Here is a 10,439-nt window from a genome sequence, read left to right as displayed (position 1 = left end):
TTTCACTCTCCTCTTTCACTTTCATCAAGAGGCTTTTTAGTTCCTCTTCACTTTCTGCCATAAGGGTGGTGTCATCTGCATATCTGAGGTTATTGATATTTCTCCCAGCAATCTCAATTCCAGCTTGTGTTTCTTCCATCCAGCGTTTCTCACGATGTACTCTGCACAGAAGTTAAATAAACAAGATAACAATATACAGCCTTGACGTACTCCTTTTCCTATTTGAAACCTGTCTGTTGTTCCATGTCCAGTTCTAACTGTTGCTTCCTGACCTGCATATAGGTTTCTCAAGAGGCAGGTCAGGTTGTCTGGTATTCCCATCTCTTTCAGAATTTTCCACAGTTTGTTGTGATCCACACAGTCAAAGGATCTGGCAAAGCTTTCATAGTCATTTCTAAAAAGCATCACTTCATAGTTTTCTGTCTCCAATGGTCCTCTAATATACTTGTAGAAGGAGGGAAACGGAAAACCAAGAATAAAAATAGCTGAGCTCTCCACAATTGGGCTTCCTGCTTACTTTCCCTGTTCAAAGAAAAAAGGAGACACCATCTTGCCATAGAGGCTTCATAGACAACTGGGTTTCTCCAGTGACAGTCAGCATTTGATGCCCCATGTCTCTTGGTTCTTCTTGTTGCCAATGGTCGGCCCGGCGATGGTGGTGAAATGGGAGCAATTAATCTGTACATGAGGGAGGGCTTCCTTTAACAGTTGAAGGGTACCTTCTGGCACGATTCCAAAGACTTGTAGTGTTTTTAATGTGGGAATTTCTCCAAGTTCGTGTAAAGTTTTAGGTATTATGTCATAGCACCGACTGAGTGATAGGTATTGGAGGTAGCTGAGTTGGTAAAATTCTGGAAAGCAGTCATTTTTCAGCATGACACTATCACTTAAGTCTAGGTGGACAAGATTGGGACATCTTCCAACTAAGGTAGAGACATCTGGTCTCTGCAAATTCTTTCGGTACCCACTCAGATTCAGCTGGGTGATGGTCTCTGACACATGTGCAACAGCCACCTGTACATGCTTTTCAGTGAAATCATAGCACCAAGAGAGGTTCAGTTCATCCAGTCTGGAACAGCTGCTCAGCAAAGTCTTCAGGGCAGATTCAGAGAATCTAGAACATCCAGAAAGGTTTAGTCACAGTAAATTTGTGTTCTGAGCAAGATTATCAACAATGGGATCTGAAAGTTGGAGGCCTTCCAGGCTGAGATTCTGCAACTTGGAGCAGTGAGACAGAAGGCTTGCATGGTAGACACATGGATCACAGAGTTCTACAGGTCTAGGTGCTGTAGAAGAAAAGGGCCGAAACATTCAACTAATGGTTGTTCCATAAATGATCATGGACTGCGAAGGCAACCACCCCTCAGGACAAGAGCCGACCAACCACATCTGGGTAGAGGTTTCCAAAAGATGCTCAAATTCCCAAACACAGTCTAACCTTTCCATACACCTCTCATTGGGTGGTCTTCAATTCTTAGGAATTTGACCTCTGAATGTGTCATTTAAATTATCTTGGCTTCATTTGTCATTTTTCTTCTACGTTCCTTTTTTTTTTTTTTTTGTAGAACCAGGAACTCATCTTGAGGATTGATCCTGGAACTGTCTTAAACAACAGTAGAGGGATCTGAATAATCTCTTCTTTTAACTTCAGAGTGTTATAACAACAAATAAATATCCTATGCAAATAAAGTTGAATATGCTAGGAACAAAACAGGTGAAGATATTTGAAAACTCTGAAGTGTCATGTCTTTTGTTAGCACTCCCATATCACGTTCTCATGAAACCTATTGGAATTAGATCAGTAAGATGACAGTAAAGGATTCAATATGGAGTATTCATTTTTTTGTAGAAAAGTACATCATCTGCAAGTAGAGTCAGATTTCTTTCCTTCTTTTCTGTTTTTTGGTTTTGTTTTGTTGTTGTTGTTGTTGTTGTTGTTTTGCCTTTTATTCATGTTTTCATGCCTTATGCCACTTAGAACTTCCAGCACTATGTTGAATGAGGGTGGTGAGAGTGGACATTCCTGCCTTGTTTCCAATAGTTGGAAGAAAGTACTCCCTCATCTTCACTATTAAGAATAACAATAGCTGTATTTTTTTTAGATCAGTTGAGGAATTTCCCCTCTATTTGTACTTTTCTTAGAGCTTTTATCATAAATGAGTATTAAACTTTGTCAACTTTTTTTCTGGACTGAATGTGATGCTGCAATTTTTCTTCTTTAGCCTGTTAATATAGTGGATTATACTGATTGATTTCAAAATATTGAACTAGACTGGTATCCCAGGATACTTGGTCATGGTATATAATGTTTTTATGTTTTGCTTACTTATATTTGGTAAGATTTTAAAGATTATTATGTCTTTATTTAGGAGAGCTATTGATCTTCTTTTTCTTTCCTTTTTTTTATTGGGGAGTAGTGGCAAGAGAAGGCAGGTACATCCTCTGTCTGGTTTCGGTATCAGGGAGCCAAACTTCATAAAATGAGTAGAGAAGTATGCCCTTCTCTTCCGTTATCTAAAAGAGATTAGAGAATTGGTGTTAATTCTTCTTTAATGTTTGTAGGATTTTACATTGAAAATATCTGGACCCTGAAACTTCTTTTCTAAAAGTGTTAAAATTACAAATTAAATTTTCTTAGTACTTATTATGCAGAGTACGTCATGAGACACGCTGGGCTAGAAGAAGCACAAGCTGGAATCAAGATTGCTGGCAGAAATATCAATAACCTCAGATATGCAGATGACACCACCCTTATGGCAGAAAGTGAAGAGGAAATGAAGAGCCGCTTGATGAAAGTGAAAGAGGAGAGTGAGAGAGTTGGCTTAAAGCTCAACATTCAGAAAACTAAGATCATACATCCGGTCCCATCACTTCATGGGAAATAGATGGGGAAACAGTAGAAACAGTGTCAGACTTTATTTTGGGGGGCTCCAAAATCACTGCAGATGGTGATTGCAGCCATGAAATTAAAAGACGCTTACTCCTTGGAAGGAAAGTTATGACTAACCTAGATAGCGTATTGAAAAGCAGAGGCATTACTTTGCCAACAAAGGTTCATCTAGTCAGGCTATGGTTTTTCCAGTAGTCATGTATGGATGTGAGAGTTGGACTGTGAAGAAAGCTGAGTGCCAAAGAATTGATGCTTTTGAAGTGTGATGTTGGAGAAGACTCTTGAGAGTCCCTTGGACTGCAAGGAGATCCAACCAGTCCATTCTAAAGGAGATCGGTCCTGGGTGTTCTTTGGAAGGAATGATGCTAAAGCTGAAACTCCAATACTTTGGCCACCTCATGCGAAGAGTTGACTCATTAGAAAGGACTCTGATGCTGGGAGGGATTGGGGGCAGGAGGAGAAGGGGACGACAGAGGATGAGATGGCTGCATGGCATCACCAACTCGATGGACGTGAGTTTGAGTGAACTCCAGGAGTTGGTGATGGACAGGGAGGCCTGGTGTGCTGCAATTCATGGGGTTGCAAAGAGTCAGACATGACTGAGCAACTGAACTGGACTGAACTGATAGGGATATTCAGTTTCTCTAATTCATATCAGGTGAGTTGTGGTTATTTACGTTCTTTGAGGAATTAGTCTATTTTGTATAAGTAAGTAGAATTATGTGCATTATGTACATTAATAAGTAGAATTCTTTGGACCATGTCCTAAGTATTGTTTTGAATTTCACAGCATCTGTAATAATGTCCCATATAATTTCTGACATTTGATGTGTATAATGTCTATTTTTTCCTTGTCAGTGTTGCTAAAGATTTATCAATTTTATTGAACTTTACACAGAACTAGCTCATAGCTTCATTGATTGTTTTTTCTACTGTGTTCCTGTTTTTAATTTAATCGATTTCTTATCTTCAGCATTTCCTTTTTCTGTTTTCATCAGACTTCTTTTGCTCTTCTTTTTCTCTGTTCTTGAGGTGGATGCTTAGATTGTTTATTCAGATTTTTATTTTTTTCTAATGAATGCATTTAGTGCTATAAATTTTTCTTCTCAGCACTGCTTTAGCTATGGACCACAAAATTTGATGTTTATCAAACATGATATGAAATGTTTGATATTTCATTCATTTAATTATTTTCTATTTTTTCTAATGCTTTTTTTTAATTTGTGGACTACTTAAAATTATGATTTAATTTTCAAGTGTTTGAAGATTTTCTTGTTATTTTTTTCTATTATTGATTTCTAGTTTGATTCCATTGTGATCAGAGAGCACATTTGGTATGATTTCAAGTTTTAAACTTTGTTGAAGTTCATCCTATGGCTTGAGATATGGTCTGTCTTGGTATATGTTTCATGGACACATGATTTCTACTGTTTTCTACTGTTATTGGGACTTGTTATGTTCTATAAATATCAATAAGATCCTGTTGATTTATAGTGTTGTTAAGCTCTTCTAAATAATTGCTGACTTTCTTTTTAGTTGTTGAAAAAGGAGTGTTGAGGTCTCCAATTATAATTGTGAATTTGTTCACTTTTCCTTTCAGTTTTCTCAGGTTTTGTTTTACATATTCTGCTGCTTAATAGCATTTGATACATACATAATTGTGACAGCTGTGTTTTTCTGGGTGGAGTGGATTGATCCTTTTATCATCATATAATGTTCTTTTCTGTCTGTGGTAATTTTCTTTGCCTGCCTGCAATGTGGGAGACTTGAATTCCCTGGAGAAAGGAATGGCGGCCCACTCCAGTGTTCTTGCCTGGAGAATTCCATGGACAGAGGAGCCTGGCAGGGGAGTCCCTGGGGTAGCAAAGAGTTGGACCTGACTGGGTGGTTTTCACTTCACTTCACTTTATTGTTTGATATTAAAATGGCCATTCTTGTATTCCTTTGATAAATGTTTGCATTTAATATCTTTCTTTCATCATTTTACTTTCAGTCTATACTGTTGCACTTAAAGTGATGTTCAAGGGCAGGGAGGGTTCTTCGTTACTACTAGGTGGAATGGGAGTTTCCAATCCTCTTTGGGCTCCACTGGCATCACGGTAAGAGTGGCAATGGTAAACAGTCCAACCGTCCTCTAGACCTCCTTTGACACTATTCTAGTGGAGAGAGGACAAGGCAGTCACTTTGTTACCATCTAGCAGGGATGAAATTCTCTATATGTCATTCTAACATCATCCCAGTGGAGATGTTGAATTGCCTTATGGCAGCCTTACAGGTGTGGAAGTCGAGGTTCCACAGTCTTTGTTGGTGTCATTGGAATCAGGCCACATTTTTTTTTTTTGGTCTGGTGTTCAGCTGCAATAAAGTGGTTATTGTCTAAAAGGTTTGTTTTGCTAGGCTATTCCTTTGGTGAAAGAGAGCAGGCTTTTGCTATAATTTTTTTGTCAGTGCTTTTTGGTATTTCTTTGTTGCCCATTTTTTCAGCTTTAAGCTGGGATATATGAGACAAGAAGAAAATCCAGGATACTGACCACTGCTTTCCCTCAGTTTCTGAGGTCCCTGAAAAACTTACCATCTTCTTTCCATATTTCAGTGTCTTTTTATGTTTCTCTTATGTAATACGTACAGACGTTTGGTTGAACTTCGTGATAATTTTAAAAGTATGCCTACCCTGATGCTGGTAAAGATTAAAGGCAAAAGGAGAATCAGGCAGCAGAGGGTGAGATGGTTAGATAACAAAACTAACTCTCTGAACATGAATTTGAGCAAACTCTGGGAGATAGTGGAGGACAGAGGAGCCTGGCGTGCAGCAGTCCATGGATTGCAAAGAGTCAGACATGACTTAGCAGCTGAACAACTAACAACAGTACTCTGTCTTACCAAGAAGTGGAAGTCTCTGGTATACATTTTAAAAGATATAAACCTAAAATGTATAATTTGTTAAATTTTAAAATATTCTAATCATAGCTGCTGCTGCTGCTAAGTCACTTCAGTTGTGTCTGACTCTGTGTGACACCATAGATGACAGCCCACCAGGCTCCCCCGTCCCTGGGATTCTCCAGGCAAGACACTGGAATGGGCTGCCATTTCCTTCTCCAATGCATGAAAGTGAAAAATGAAAGTGAAGTCTCTCAGTTGTGTCCGACTCTTAGCGATCCCATGGACTGCAGCCTACCAGGGTCCTCCATCCGTGCAATTTTCCAGGCAAAAGTACTGGAGTGGGTTGCCATTGCCTTCTCCAAATTCTAACTATAGATAAATACATAAATATAAGCTAGACCTGGATGTTTCTTGAATCCCAGTAAATTATTTGTCAGGTTTTAAATAATAAAGATTTTTTTGGTACATATTTTATAATGTGTATTATACTATCTAAATTCTTAGATAGATATTATACTATCTAAATTCTTAGTCAAATAGTCCCAAATCTCAGTGACTTACAAGAGCAAACTTCTTTCTCTTACAAAATGGTCCTCGTTTCTATGGTTCTGCTCTAACTGTGTTAGACTTACATTTTCTGGTTTGGAGCTATGAATCTGCTCATTTTTTTTTTTTCTTTTTTTCTTCAGTCTGGGTTCAAGGATAAAGGAACCTCCCTCAGCATACACTACTCTTTCATGGCAAGAGCAAGAATGAGAAATTGACAGACAGACACAAAAATAGTGCACTGTTCCTTTTGCTCATATTTTAGTGGGAAAGTCAGTCATGTGTCCAAACCTAAAATCAACTGGGTAGAGAAATATACTATTTCCATAGGGGACAGGCAAATTGATTTCGTGTACGTTATGAAATATAGAATATGTCAAAAATATTTTCTATTAAAGATGCAAACATCATCTAGGCAAAAAATAGCTCTATAATACATTGTGAAATTGTTCACATATGCTTTAAAAGATAAAAACAAATAGTAATTAACTTATAATGGTATGTCAGTTAGGTTACCAAAAACGTTAGTTATCAACTTAAATTTCAAAAAATAAATATTATAAAAGATATCTTCAGGGTTGTACTTTTCAGCCTACTAATGTTTTACTTTGCATCCCTAAATCTCCATTAGAATATAGGTACATCTATAGTGACAGATATATCTCAATATATCTATATATTCCATTGTTTCTTGAAATCTTGTATTAAGGGCAGACACAGAATTATTCATAAAACGATAGCAAGAGGGAAAAAAAGGATTTTTAGGCAGCTGGAGTGAGAATAAAAGTTAGAAAGAAAATGTTCGCTACTGGGAACTATTTTAAGTAAAGGATCTGGGGCAAAATTTTACATAGCTGCTTCTTTCTAAATGAGAGAATTGATTTTTATCCCTGCAAATTCAATAGTGAGCTCATATGAGTTCCACATAAAGAATTTCAACTTAGAGAAAGCAACACAGTGTTTTGAGAAGTAAATTAGTTTGTGGTGCTTACCTTTATTTAGTTACATATCTTGATATTTTTTGATAATTTCAAGTGGATTATACTAATTACCTAACCTGATTCAAAACCAACTCAAATAAATTTAACTCAACATTGCTTAATACTTTCTATATTCAAGGTTCTCTAGATAGTAAATTTGGAAAACTCGACAGTGGCCACAGAAGTGGAAAACATCCACTCCTGTTTTCATTCCAACCCCAAAGAAATGCAATGCCAAAGAATGCTCAAGCTACTGCACAATTGCATTCATCTCACGTTAGTAAAGTAATACTCAAAATTCTCCAAGCCAGGCTTCAACAGTACATGAACTATGAACTTCCAGATGTTCAAGGTGGATTTAGAAAGGGCAGAGGAACCAGAGATCAAAGTCAACATCCGTTGGATCATCAAAAGAGCAAGAGAGTTTCAGAAAAACATCTACTTCTTCTTTATTGACTACGCCAAAGGCTTTGACTGTGTGGGCCACAACAAACTGTGGAAAATTCTTCAAGAGATGGGAACACCAGATCACCTGGCTTGCCTCTTGAGAAATCTGTATTCAGGTCAGGAAGCAACAGTGATAACTGGACATGGAACAACAGACTGGTTCCAAATCAGGAAAGGAGTACGTCAAGGCTGCATATTGTCACCCTGCTTATTTAACTTATATGCAGAGTACATCATGCAAAATCCAGGCTGGAAGAAACACAAGTTGGAATTGAGATTGCTGGGAGAAATATCAATAACCTCAGATATGCAGATGACATCACCCTTATGGCAGAAAGCGAAGAGGAACTAAAGACTCCCTTGATGAAAGTCAGGGGAGAGTGAAAAAGCTGGCTTGAAACTCAACATTCAGAAAACTAAGATCATGGCATCTGGTCCCATCACTTCATGGCAAATAAATGAGGAAACAGTGAGAATTTTTTTGGACTCCAAAATCACTGCAGATGATGACCGCAGCAATGAAATTAAAAGACACTTGCTCCTTCAAAGAAAAGTTATGACCAACCTAGACAGCATATTAAAAAGCAGAGACATTACTTTGCCAACAAAGGTCCATCTAGTCAAAGCTATGGTTTTCCAGTAGTCATGTATGGATGTGAGAGTTGGACTATAAAGAAAGCTGAGTGCTGAAGAATTCATGCTTTTGAACTGTGGTGACGGAGAAGACTCTTGAGAGTTACTTAGGTTGCAAGGAAATCCAACCAGTCCATCCTAAAGGAGATCAGTCCTAAGTATTCATTGGAAGGACTGATGCTAAGGCTGAAACTCCAATACTTTGTGAAGAGCTGATTCATTTGAAAAGACCCTGATGCTGGGAAAGATTGAGGGCAGGAGGAGAAGGGGACAGCAGAGGATGAGATGGCTGGATGGCATCACTGACTCAGTGGAATGTGTTTGAGTAAACTCTGGTAGTTGGCAATGGACAGGGAGGCCTGGCGTGCTGTGTTCCATGGGGTTGCAAATAGTCAGACATGACTGAGCAACTGAACTGAACTATAGACAGTAAGTGAAAACACAAATGTCTGACAGGTAATCAAATTGGTACATAGTAGACCCTCAAGGAGACTTAACCAATTTATATATTGTTTAATTAATCTAATAGAGAAGTTGAGACAGATGTCCAAATAGATAAAATGTTAGTCAATATATCATATCTCTGCTAGATATATGAGAAGTATTAATGGAGCTTCAAGCAAGAGCAATTATATGCTTTCAGTGGATAGGAATATATAGGAAAGAGAAAACAAAAAGGTATTTTTGGGGAAGATTTGACATGGGCTTTAAATTTTTAAGTGCAACTCTAGCAATCAAGTGCGGGAGATAAGTGGAAGGAGGCTTTAAGATGGTGGTATAGGAAGTTTCTGAATTCAGCTCCTTCCACAGACAGAGCAAGTCTACAACTGTAAATGGAATGTGTGCAGTGTGTACTAAGTTGCTTCAGTCGTGTCCGACTCTTTGCGACCCTATGGGCTGTAGCCCGCCAGGCTCCTCTGTCCATGGGATTCTCCAGTCAAGAATACTGGAGTAGGTTGCCATGCCCTCCTACAGGGGATCTTTCTGACCTGGCAATGGAACCCACATCTCTTTCGTCTCCTGCATTGGCAGGCAGATTCTTTAGCACTAGCACCACCTGGGAGTAATTTCCCCAAAAGAGACCTGAAAATTGAATGAATAGAACCTCCAAAACAAAGGATAAAAGAAACTTGAACTTTTGCTAAATTAAAAAAACAAACAAACAAACAAACAAACAAACAAAAAACCCAACATTGATATGGGCTTGACAAGGAAAAACCCATACCCTGGCCTGGCAATTCACAATCAGGAGAGATCACAAAGTTATGGATCTTTTCTCTGAGTGAGCAAGGAATTTGAACTCTACATCAGGCACTTGAGTTCCCCAAACACCTAACTTTGAAAAATCAATGAGGAATAAGCTTAGGAAAACTACAGAACTGCAGGGAAGAAAAAAACCCACTGTTAAAGAGCTCATGAGCAGGCACACACAACCCAAAAACCAGCAGTGAAGCATGTGATTGAAAAATGCATGGGACTTAGGTGAAAGGAGCATACGTAACTAATCTTGAAGCATCTGCCAGAGACTCAGAAAACAATTGAGACATTCTTTGGGGACTAAGTTACTGGCAGGTGTTATTTATGCAATCTCAGGCTATCTTATTACTAATAGTGGGTTGTCATTTCCTTCTCCAGGGGATCTTCCTGACCCGGGGATTGGACCTAGGTCTCCCACATTGCAAGCAGATTCTTTACCATCTGAGCCAAATACTGGCATAGGAGAGGACCATTTTGGAATTCTCCACCATTGACACCAGTGGGCATACTCTGCTGAGAGACTCTACAACTGTGGTTTAGCCGGTCCAGTGATAACCCTGCCCAACAGTGCCCCATGACAGCCCCTGTTGGATCCTTCAACCAGCCCAGGGCCCAACACTCCCTGTATGTGTCCCACAACAGTTGCAGCCCTAACACAACAGGAGGGAAAAACAGCACACATTGGGGACACCTCCTTGAGTGCCTGGCTCTGGTAGCCAGGCAGGATAGTGTTTCTGAGCTCCACAGTTTGTCCCCTCAATAAAGTAACTTCTTCAAGACTAGGAGAGACAGGTTATACATTTAAT

At 38.8% G+C, this 10,439-nt stretch overlaps 1 pseudogene; it reads right to left on the bottom strand.

The window, feature by feature from the left end:
• Positions 1 to 564: 564 nt before the first annotated feature.
• LOC109562496 (S-phase kinase-associated protein 2 pseudogene) lies at positions 565 to 1,367 on the bottom strand (annotated as a pseudogene).
• Between the last annotated feature and the right edge of the window lie 9,072 nt (positions 1,368 to 10,439).

The sequence above is a fragment of the Bos indicus genome, chromosome 8, assembly GCF_029378745.1.
Source record: "Bos indicus isolate NIAB-ARS_2022 breed Sahiwal x Tharparkar chromosome 8, NIAB-ARS_B.indTharparkar_mat_pri_1.0, whole genome shotgun sequence".
Taxonomy (NCBI): Eukaryota; Metazoa; Chordata; class Mammalia; order Artiodactyla; family Bovidae; genus Bos; species Bos indicus.
This window is presented reverse-complemented; position numbering and strand designations above follow the sequence as displayed.